Source organism: Mastigoproctus giganteus, chromosome 9, assembly GCF_048544385.1.
Source record: "Mastigoproctus giganteus isolate SK-2022 chromosome 9, ASM4854438v1, whole genome shotgun sequence".
Classification (NCBI taxonomy): Eukaryota; Metazoa; Arthropoda; class Arachnida; order Uropygi; family Thelyphonidae; genus Mastigoproctus; species Mastigoproctus giganteus.
The window spans coordinates 70687756-70698412 of NC_143583.1; positions in this window are offsets into that span (position 1 = coordinate 70687756).

Genomic DNA, 10657 nt, shown 5'->3' on the forward strand with positions numbered 1-10657 from the left:
GGGTGGGGAAGGACTTTTAATGTCAATATTACATAATAAGCTTACGAATAGGTCTTCCATCTTCTTTCTCTCTTAGCAGACGCACAAGGGTTCTATGAGCAGCCAACAATATTGAATTCTTTAAAGTATTATTTATGTTATAGAACGTTATTTTTAAATGAACCTTTTTTATACTAGCATATCTAAAGTGACTAGACGTCCCGGATTATGCGGGACAGTCCCAGATTTAAGTCGTTTGTCCCGCATTGCAAAAAGTCCGGATTGGACATGTAACCTCCATACTTATATCATGAAGTTTGATGCGGATTTTGACGAGATATGTTTAAAAAATATGCTGATGATTCAAAATAAAAGAAAGGAATGACGAAAGAATGCTAACAGATATGAGGTAGGTCGAAATATTTACACATTTTGAAACAAGGGACATGCCATGCAGCATTTGAAAAGTGTAATTGATTTGCATCATGTTTGTCGCAAACCAATGGTGCAACGGAAAGAGTTTTTTCTATAGTAAATAAGTCGTGGAAGTCAGAAAAAACACAACTGACAGTAGAAGCGCTGAAAGCAATAGTACCGGTACAAGTTAAGTGAAATTTTGCTAATTCTGGTGAAGAATTTTACGAAGAAATAGCAAATAATGAATAATTATTGAGAAAAACTCACTCCGCGGAAAAATATATTTAACTATATTTTTTAATTTCTATTGTTTTTTGTTAAAAGAAGTATGCATTTTTATTTTTATTATTTCACAGAAATACCTATATAATATTGCTGTGAAATAAAACAAATATAGTCCCAGGGGCTCACATCTGGTGAGTATAGGCTTGGCAAACCCAGGGTCCTGAGCTGAATATCACCATTCTTCTTCTCTTTCTTGGTGATTCCTCTCTCTCTCTCTCTCTCTCTCTCTCTCTCTCTCTCTCTCTCTCTCTCTCTCTCTCTCTCTCTCTCTCAGGGTAACTCGGGAATTTTTTTTTTGGTTGGTGCAGCATAAGCCTCAGGCTTCCTTGCATCATGTGGCTAATAATAAATAAATTAAACAAACAATCATTTATTATTTTAGGGGTTTAAGAACCTCTAACCTAGATCATCGCAGCGCCACCGCGGTTATAATCACCGTCCTCCCATATCGGGTAGAAAATGCCCAAGTTCAAATCCGGTCAATGACGCGAGGGAGATTTATGGGCTTTTTTCTTCACAACGTGGCTAAATTAGTCGATCCACAAGCGTGTGTCTCTTCTCCGGGGAAACGCATTTTTTTCGTCCATCAAACAGCAAACTGATGGAAGAAAACTGATACCTCATATCCTTTGGTGCTTAACACACACTTAATAAAACCTAATCAAAAGTGCCTACACCATGGGTCATCCACAGTCGCTACGCGATCTAAGAATTCATAACAGGTGATTCAAATATGATTTAGGTGATGCAGACGCAATCTCACTCTCAAAAGCTTCTACTCATCTTTGAGACTCTTGGGAGTCGACTCATGCAGCCTTTCCTGTACTGCAGCTAGAGGCCAGTCATACAACGCAACACAACATAACACTAAACACGGAACTCGCTCAGCACACACGACTGGCTATGTAGAGATGCTTATAGCGCAAATATACAACGTCGAGTTGTAAAGGAATATTTACAACTCGTCTAGACAGAGGATACAGACATATGTTGCAATCCGTCATGGATGATGGTGTTGGCAGACTGATGCCTGATATCCAAATCTCTAACCATATCATTAACTGTTGTACACCCATTGATCATGTTGTCTGCCAAGAAAATTTCTTGTGTAAAAGATCTGCGTGCTTGTTCTAAGCGAATGTGAGTTTTTATTTCTTCACGATAACAATTTACTCATTCGTAATCTCATGGGCGTGACATAATTTTTGACCTTTCAAGCGTCAGTGAATTTGTACTAGAGAGACACCCTTTACTGTAAGAAACTGAATAAAAAAAATGTTGCGGTGTCAGTTTAGTTATCTACCTTAAAAATCTTCTTTCGTACTTTGTTATACATAATGTATAATAAAAGTACGAAGAAAAGAAGAGATTTAAAGTAGTCAACCCAAAGGAAGACATGGGTCCTCACGAAATTGTAACATCGAGCCATTATCAAATCTTTGACAAAAGAAAGGAATGGACCAAAAATTATCCATGAATGCATAAAAGATACACACACACACACACACACACACACACACATATATATATATATATATATATATATATATGGTCATACGGCTCCTTTTGCATAACAGGTAAAATTTTAGCTTAAACAGTTTAAATGGGGTCGGGCATCCACAGAACATACCCCGCTCAGGACGATCAACGGAAGTGACACCTCAAGAAATGTGCGAAAAAATTGAAAACTTCGTTATACAGATAGACATATTAATGCGTCTATGATTGTCAGAGAACGTAATATTTCTAAAGGATCAGTACTGACCATTCTCCATTGAACATGAGGCCATATCAAAGGTCAGGTCTCGCTGGGTGCCAGTCTTTCTCGCATCTCTTCAGAAATGCAGGGATCAAATTTCTTAGGAAAACACGTATTCATGAAGATCCACAAAGGTTTCCTTCAGGAATTGTAAAAGGTGATGAAACATGAATTCATTCGGAAACAAAGGTCTTCCATCTTCTTTTTATCTTAGTAGACGCACAAGGGTTCTATGAGCAGCCAACAATATTGAATTCTTTAAAGTATCATATTGATGTAAATTTTTCTTATTCTTCTACAAATTCGGAAACAAAACAGGATTCCATGAAATGAAAACACCATGGGTGACTGGCCCAAAAATTTAAGACAACCGTCTGCCTGAGTAGGCATCAATTTTCAAATGACAATCTCATGGAAGCTGTTAAGGGCTTTTTCAGAGACCATAAGTCTTTGCAGGTGTCACAGTGGATATAATCCCCCTCCTCCCCACAATAGGTAGAAAAAGCATAGGTTGGAATCATGTCAATGACATGAGAAATTTTTAGAGGCTCTGTTTTTTTTTTTTCAGAACGTGGCTGAGTTAGTCAGTCTGAGGCTTTGGTTGCATGGTTTTATATCTGAAAACTCCGGTTTTCTTCCAGCATAACAGACAAGTCAACCACAGAATACTGTATCGGCAATTTACTGAAGCCTGATAAACATACAGCTGAGAACAGAGAGTTCATTTTTTTCCTTTTTTTTTTTTTTTTTTTTTTTGCAGGTATTTCCTCTTGCCCACAAGATAAAGAACAAGTATTGAATTCAAGGGGTCATATATTAGGGGGAAAATTTAAAAATGAAGCTATTTTATTTCTTTATTATGGAAGCATATAACTTTTTGAGTAACCCCTAGCTTGTCGCATCAGCTATTGTGAATGCCATTATTGTCTCTGCTGCTGCGTGTCATCACTAGCTCATACATGACAGCTAACTACTCTATTGTTTATTAGAGGCATTAGTACTACTGTAATTCCTAAATTTACACCCATGGTGACACCTAATTTTAATTTTAACAATTGAAATCCATGTAGTTTTAGTTTTACTCGCTCTAATTCGCCATAATTATTCACAAATCCAATGTTTTAATGAGCCAATAGACAGTTTTTAGTCTATTGAAAAAAAATAAAATAAAATAATAATATAATAATAATAATAATTTCTGTCATTTAAAATTGTTAACAGTTTTTGTAAATAGAAATGTATCATAATTCTCGGGAAACAGCATTCTCGTAATCAATAAACTCGATAATAAATAATCAGTCCACTCAATTTAGAATGTTTCAAAAAAAAGATAAACACGTATATAAATAGCAACTAATAATTTTATTAGGATAAGAATTAGATACTATTTAATGTTTAATGTTTTTCTTTGTCAATGGAAATATTTTCTTAAATTATTATTATTATTATAATTAGCCATATTAGCATTAGCATTAGCATTAGCATTAGTAGAGGCATATGATGCAAGAAAGCAAGCTTATTCAGCATCAGCCAAAAAAAAAAAAAAAAAACACCACTCCCATTTTACCCCTCCGTTCGCTCGAAATACCTGTCCAGTTGAGCCTTAAATTTGTTCAGGCTATCAACTTCAACAACAAGTGATGGAAGTCGGTTCCACCAACCAACCACCCGCTGGCCAAAGGCAAATTTCCGCACATCTATCCGACATCCGTCCTTCCTCAATTTGAATTTATGCCCTCTGAGCTGATTATTCTGAGCAAGGTGAAGAATCCCATTGGCATTGAACATGCTCAAACCATTCAAAGCCTTATACGCCTCTATCAGATCACCTCTCCGGTGCCTAGTCTCCAGACTGTAATTTGCAAAACTTAAGCCTTTCTTCGTAAGAGCAACCCTTTGTTCCATTCACTAATCTTGTTGCCCTTCTCTGTACCCGTTCCAGCAGCTCTACATCCATCTTGAAATGAGGCCTAAGACCTGTATACAGTACTCAAGATGTGGCCTAACCATTGCCTTATACAAGGGAATAATCACCTCCTTATCCCTGCTAGAAAAATTCCTGTATATCATTGACAAGACACCATGAGCTACTCTTGCAGCTCGTCTGCACTGCTCAGAGAACTTCATATCTGCCTGCACAATTACCCCCAGGTCCTTTTCATTCTCCACCACTGTCAGTGTAGTACCGCAGAGTTGATATGTTGCTCTGGGGTTACTGTTTCCCATATGTAGTACTTTACATTTGTCAATGTTAAACTTCATTTGCCACCTCTCAGCCCATCTGTTCAACCTTTCCAGATCCTGTTGCAGCAGCATAGCGTCAGTGGTGTCCTTAACAACCCTGCCAACCTTTGTATCATCTGCAAACTTGGACATTAAACTTGATATCCCATCATCAATATCATTCATAAACACCGAAAACAACAACGGACCCAACACTGAACCCTGAGGAACTCCACTAATAACATTAGTCCACGTTGAGCAGTGTCCATTGATTACCACTCTCTGTCTTCTGCCACTCAACCATCCCCTTATCCATAGCAGCAATTTGCCTCCAATGCCACACTGCTCCAATTTATGCAGCAGTCTTCCATGTGCAACAGTATCAAAAGCCTTTCTAAGATCCAAATATATAATATCAAAGTTATTCCCTGCACGCAGTTCTTTTGTGACTACATCATAGTATCCAATCAAATTGGTCAGGCAAGACCTGCCCTTAACAAAACCATGCTGCGTCTGAGCTATAACTGAATTCTTGTCTAGATGATCCTGCAGTGCTTCTTTAACCAGTGCCTCCATTAATTTACCTGGAACAGAAGTTAAACTAACAGGTCTATAATTACTTGTGTCAGCCTTTGATCCTCCTTTGTGAATTGGGGTTACATTTGCACATCTCCAGTCTATGGGTACCTCCCCTGAGTCCAAAGAAGTTCTCATAATTATGGCTAGGGGTTTGCTTACTTCCTTTGCTGCCTCCTTTAATATAACTGGATAGATCCGATCCACCCCGGGTGCCTTTTTTATGTTTATCCTCAACAATCTCTCCTCCACTTTCCTCTCAGTTATTACAAAACCATCCAGCTCACTGCCAATGTTTACTTTACCTACATCATTCTCCTTCCTGAATAACTCCTCATGCATGAATGTAGATGCAAAATACTCGTTTAGATTGTTAGCCACCTGAGCAGGATCCTCAACTGTTGAACCATCAATATCCAGTGGACCAATCTGATTCATCCCTTTCCTTCTTGAGTTTAAATAGGTAAAGAACTCTTTTCTGTTTTTCTTTGCATCCTTTACCAAGGATTTTTTGTAGTCTGCCTTTGCCTGCCTAATCTCCTTTGTGACTTGGTTACAGACCAACTTATATCTATCATAGGCTTCCATGTCACCCATTAATTGTATGTATCCCATGCATTTTTCTTCTCTGCCACATGTCTCATTAGTTCATCTGACAACCATTTAGGCTTAAACCTTGAACAATATTTCTTAGTTGGTATGTAAAGCCTAGTAGCTTCCAAGATTAGTTCCTTGAATGCTTCCCATTTTGAGTTTGCTGTTGGTAACATCATCAGTTGGTCCCACTGTATAGAATTTAAATACTGTCTCAGACCATCATAGTCGCCTTTACGAAAACAAAAACCCTTCCCTTTACCTCTGATGGTAGTTACCTCCTTGAGTAAATCCCACTTCAACACACTGTGATCACTGCCACCTAGTGGTGCATTTATCTGCAGATTCTTAATGCATGAAGAATCACTACTGATAATCAGATCAAGAGTATTGCTCCCTCTTGTTGCCTCACGAACATGCTGATGTAGAAAACAATCATCCAATAAATCCACAAAAGCCTTGCTAGTGTGTGAGTGACCAACCCACAAATTCCAGTCAATATCTGGGAAATTAAAATCCACCATTATAAGACTCTCTGATTTACTGGCCCACTCTATTTCCCTGTACAATATCTTATTATACTCATCAGAGTCATTAGGCCTATAGCACACTCCTACTCTCAATTTTGATTTCCCTATGCTTATGTCACACCAAACTGACTCGACACTGCCCTGTCCATCGATGTCGACTGGCTTCACTTCCTTGGACTTTATGTGTTTCTTAACTAATAGCATAACCCCTCCTCCCCTCCTGTCCTGTCTATCCTTTCTATACACATTGTATTCCCCAAATTCCAGTTCCACATTCCTTATATCTGTGTGACACCATGTCTCTGATATCCCAACAATATCTGCCTTTGATGTTTTGAGCAATACCTCAAATTCATCAAATTTATTTACTAAACTCCTAGCATTGGTGTACACGCAGGTATACATGCACCTGTTTCTATTCTTGGCTACCCTAACACAACCCATGTGTTTACTTGTACCGCAATGACTCCCAGCAGTCTCTGAAATACCATGCATCTTGTTTTTCAGGCTTCTGCTCATTTCAATAGAAGCAGTGCAAGAATCACTTCCACCTCTGCCAGTGGCTACTGTTAATCTATTAGTCCTTGTATCCCCCCCCTAACTAGCAGTTTTCCGACCCACCTAACTCTGCCTCGATAGCATCAGCAAAAATTCTTGCACCCTTTCTATTTAAGTGTATCCCATCCATGTAGAAGCAATCTCTCCTGTTAACAAGTACAGTCCATGCTGAAAAAAATTCTATCCCTTGAGCCTTGCACAATATGGTGCAAGGAAGCCTGAGGCTTATGCTGCACCAGCCAAAAAAAAAAAAAAAAAAAAATTCCAGCGTTAACCTCAGAGAGAGAGAGAGAGAGAGAGAGAGAGAGAGAGAGAGAGAGAGAGAGAGAGAGAGAGAGAGAGAGAGAAGTAGAAGGGAATCACCAAGAAAGAGAAGAATGATGATAGAGGATATGACGAAAACATCATTTGGACCGGTTGTTGAAAATGCATGTGTAGAGGACTTGCATTTGTTATTCTACGTGTGATGTTGCACAATGAATAGCAGTACAACTTTGGTGTCATAACAGCAGCTGTGACCTCTGGATTAGCCTTGATGTTTTTACTTACGAAAGCTTCATATTGTTTGAGTAGCTTTTATTAGCGACAAATGCAACAGAACTCGTGACAGTAATGTTTAGTAATTCCAGGTACCATTTAGCACCTCCATGTTCTGAGAAGTGACGTGACATCAACATAAATCCAGTATCAGTAATGCAATCGAAACAGCACCTACAAATAGGCATTTTTAATTAATTAATTTATTTATTTAGTTTCCTTTAATTATTCAAGAGTATCCGCAGTGTACTCTAACCCCTGTAAGTTAAGGTCAAAATTGTTACTGATATTAGTTTCCGGTGTTATATACAATCCTAATCCTATGAGCTGTTATACAGAATTTTAATTTAAAATTACTGCCATCAAGAGATAAAATTTGAAAATTAATCTGCCTTTACTGAAAGAGATAATTTGGATGGGCAAATGTTGACAATTAAAAAAAAATTAATAATAATAATAAAATAAAATCTGACATTAGATTTAAATTTCTTGTAAATTATGATTCTCAGAGAATAATTTGATGGGATAATTAAAGAGGAGAAAAACTTAATTCTTAATTACTTTTTTTTTCTTTTAAGTGAAAGAAAGGCTACTTATTTTAAATTCGAACAACTTCAAGTAAAAATAAGATATGAAGAATTTTATCACACAATAATGATTATCCTTTTATGCACTTACCTTTTATACACCTAGGTGATTTCGGACGAAATGGTTCCTTTTGATAATTTTATTTTTATTTTTTATTATCTGTTTACTAAATTGCAGTGACCAGTGCAACTTCTCACTATCTTTTCCGGCAATTCAGCGGGTGTCCCGTAATTTTTAGGTGAAAACTTATCAAATGATAAATAATTAGGGGAAAAGAGAGGGAGTGGGTTGTTTACTAATGCCCATTGCAGGACATTCGATTAAATATTCGTTGGAATGAGCGCTGAAATTGAAAGAGGAAGGGAATAATGTTTCTGCAGGGGAAGAATTTAAAATTTATCGAAGGAAAAAAAAAACCGCTAAAGTTGCGAAGTGTTCAGAAGTTACTACATGTGAATACGTGTTATGTATTGATAACGGTTGCGGAGAATGAAAAAAAAAAAACAATAAACCGGAAAGTTGAGAGGAGGTAGCATAGCTACAAATCGAAAAATGAAGCATAACAATCAAAGACAAAAAATAATATATTTTAAACGTAAAATAGAATTATATTCATAAGTATATTGTCCGACGCCGAGCAATCCTGGAGTCTCTTCCAGTGTCAAACACCAGAATTGCACAGAAAAAAAAAGAAAAAAAAAAAAAAAAAAAAGAAGACAATATCGGTTTTCTTGCAATCATTCTTTTTTAAGACTTATCTCCGAAAGGGTATGGGGGGGGGGGGTTACGAGATCTAGATAGAATTCAAAAACTAGGACACTTAGTTATAAAAACGATAACATTTTAAAAATTATATAATTATTATTAAAAAATTACGATACATACTTATCCTTACTGCCAATCATTTTCAGTAGGTTCGGATTACAACGTAAGTAATTATAAAATGTTTTTCAATTCATTTTGAAATTATATGCATGAAAAAGTTATTAACAAAATACTATTCACGGTATTTGTCTCCATATTATTTATAATGTTGCTCCATTAATGAAAATACATGCTCTACGTTCCATTGTGGGCAAAAAAAAAAAAAAAAAAAAAAAATTGAAATGTATATTTAAAAGCTCGGAACATATCTGGGAACTCTTGCATTGATTAAAGTATCCAGCCCACTTTCTATGCAATTATCATCTTTCTTCTCACCCAATTATCATCTTTTTCTCAGAAAAATTTCTTAAAATTCATAATTTAGTCAAATAATCTAATATCATCGATTTTCGATTATGCAAATGTCCACACAAATATTTATAAAAAAAAAAAAAACAGCGTAATACAAATATTAACACGGTTATATACTTCTGTACCTCATACCATATATATATATATATATATATATGTTATATAGCTATATATATTTATGTAACGCACTGCGTACATAAATCGACAACTTGTTATAGAAATATATAGTTTTTATTTCCAATATATTTATTATATTGGAAATAAAAGCTTCAATGTCATGTTGCAATGAATGTATGGCGTCGACAACCAGCGAGCTTAAATAAAAATTCATTTAAGCAAGCAGGTGGATTAGCACAACCAACACTAACCAATTCCGATAGTTTTTGCAGACCCCACTGTTTCGCGTGACTTGGTGGAGAGAGGGATGAATCACATTTCCATTAACGGATTAAATTTGGTTGATTATCAGTGATTTTTAGGTATAGCTTAGTAATGTAAATCATACGACATACATTTTTTAAATGAATTAATTTTCATTTAATGTTAACTGCAGAAGGAAAACCGAGATTAATTAGAAGAGAGGAAATATGAACCGACGAGTGTTATCAGTTACTGTCTTCATTTAAAATATAATGCATATTTTACGCACCGTGCAGGCTGCAATTTGTTGTACAAAGCAAAACAATAAGAAACTTTTTTTTAAAAAAAGTCTCTTATTGTTTTCAATGATAAAATTTAATGTGATGTTTTTAGAAACAATAAGTATAAATCTAGAAACTGAAGTAAATGAAAAGTTCATTTTAGATATTCCAAAGCTATTTCTTCCTTGTTATAATGATTATTTATTTAATTTTTTTTTTCAAGATTGAAAACAATAAGGAATTGATGGGCATACCCAATGTCTGTACATTACAGTAGACAAAATTTTGAATATCATAATTTATGTAACGAATTGGAAGTTTCTAAATATTCAGAACGAATAGAGAAACGCTATGTTTCTAATTCGAATAATAAAAACACTGACTGACCGACTATTTCTACATACGGTATTTATTAGCACTTTACAAATAAATATAAGAAAAAAAAAAAAAGAACTGTTGTTACTTAGAGAAAATAAAAAAATATAATGGTATTTTTTTTATTTATTTTTATTTTGTTTTTTGTCAGCATTTCTCCATGGTGTCAATCTGCATTCCTGTTTAATGCAGATTGACACTTTTGTCTCATATTGTACGTTTGACATAAATCCCTAAAATTTAGTCTGAAATCAAAATTTTGGTATCCCTGTTTAAAACTTTTGGATTACAAGTTTTCTCTACATCTCCGTGAATTCGTGCTTTCTACAGCAACAGCAGTTCTAAAAATTGCCTGAAGG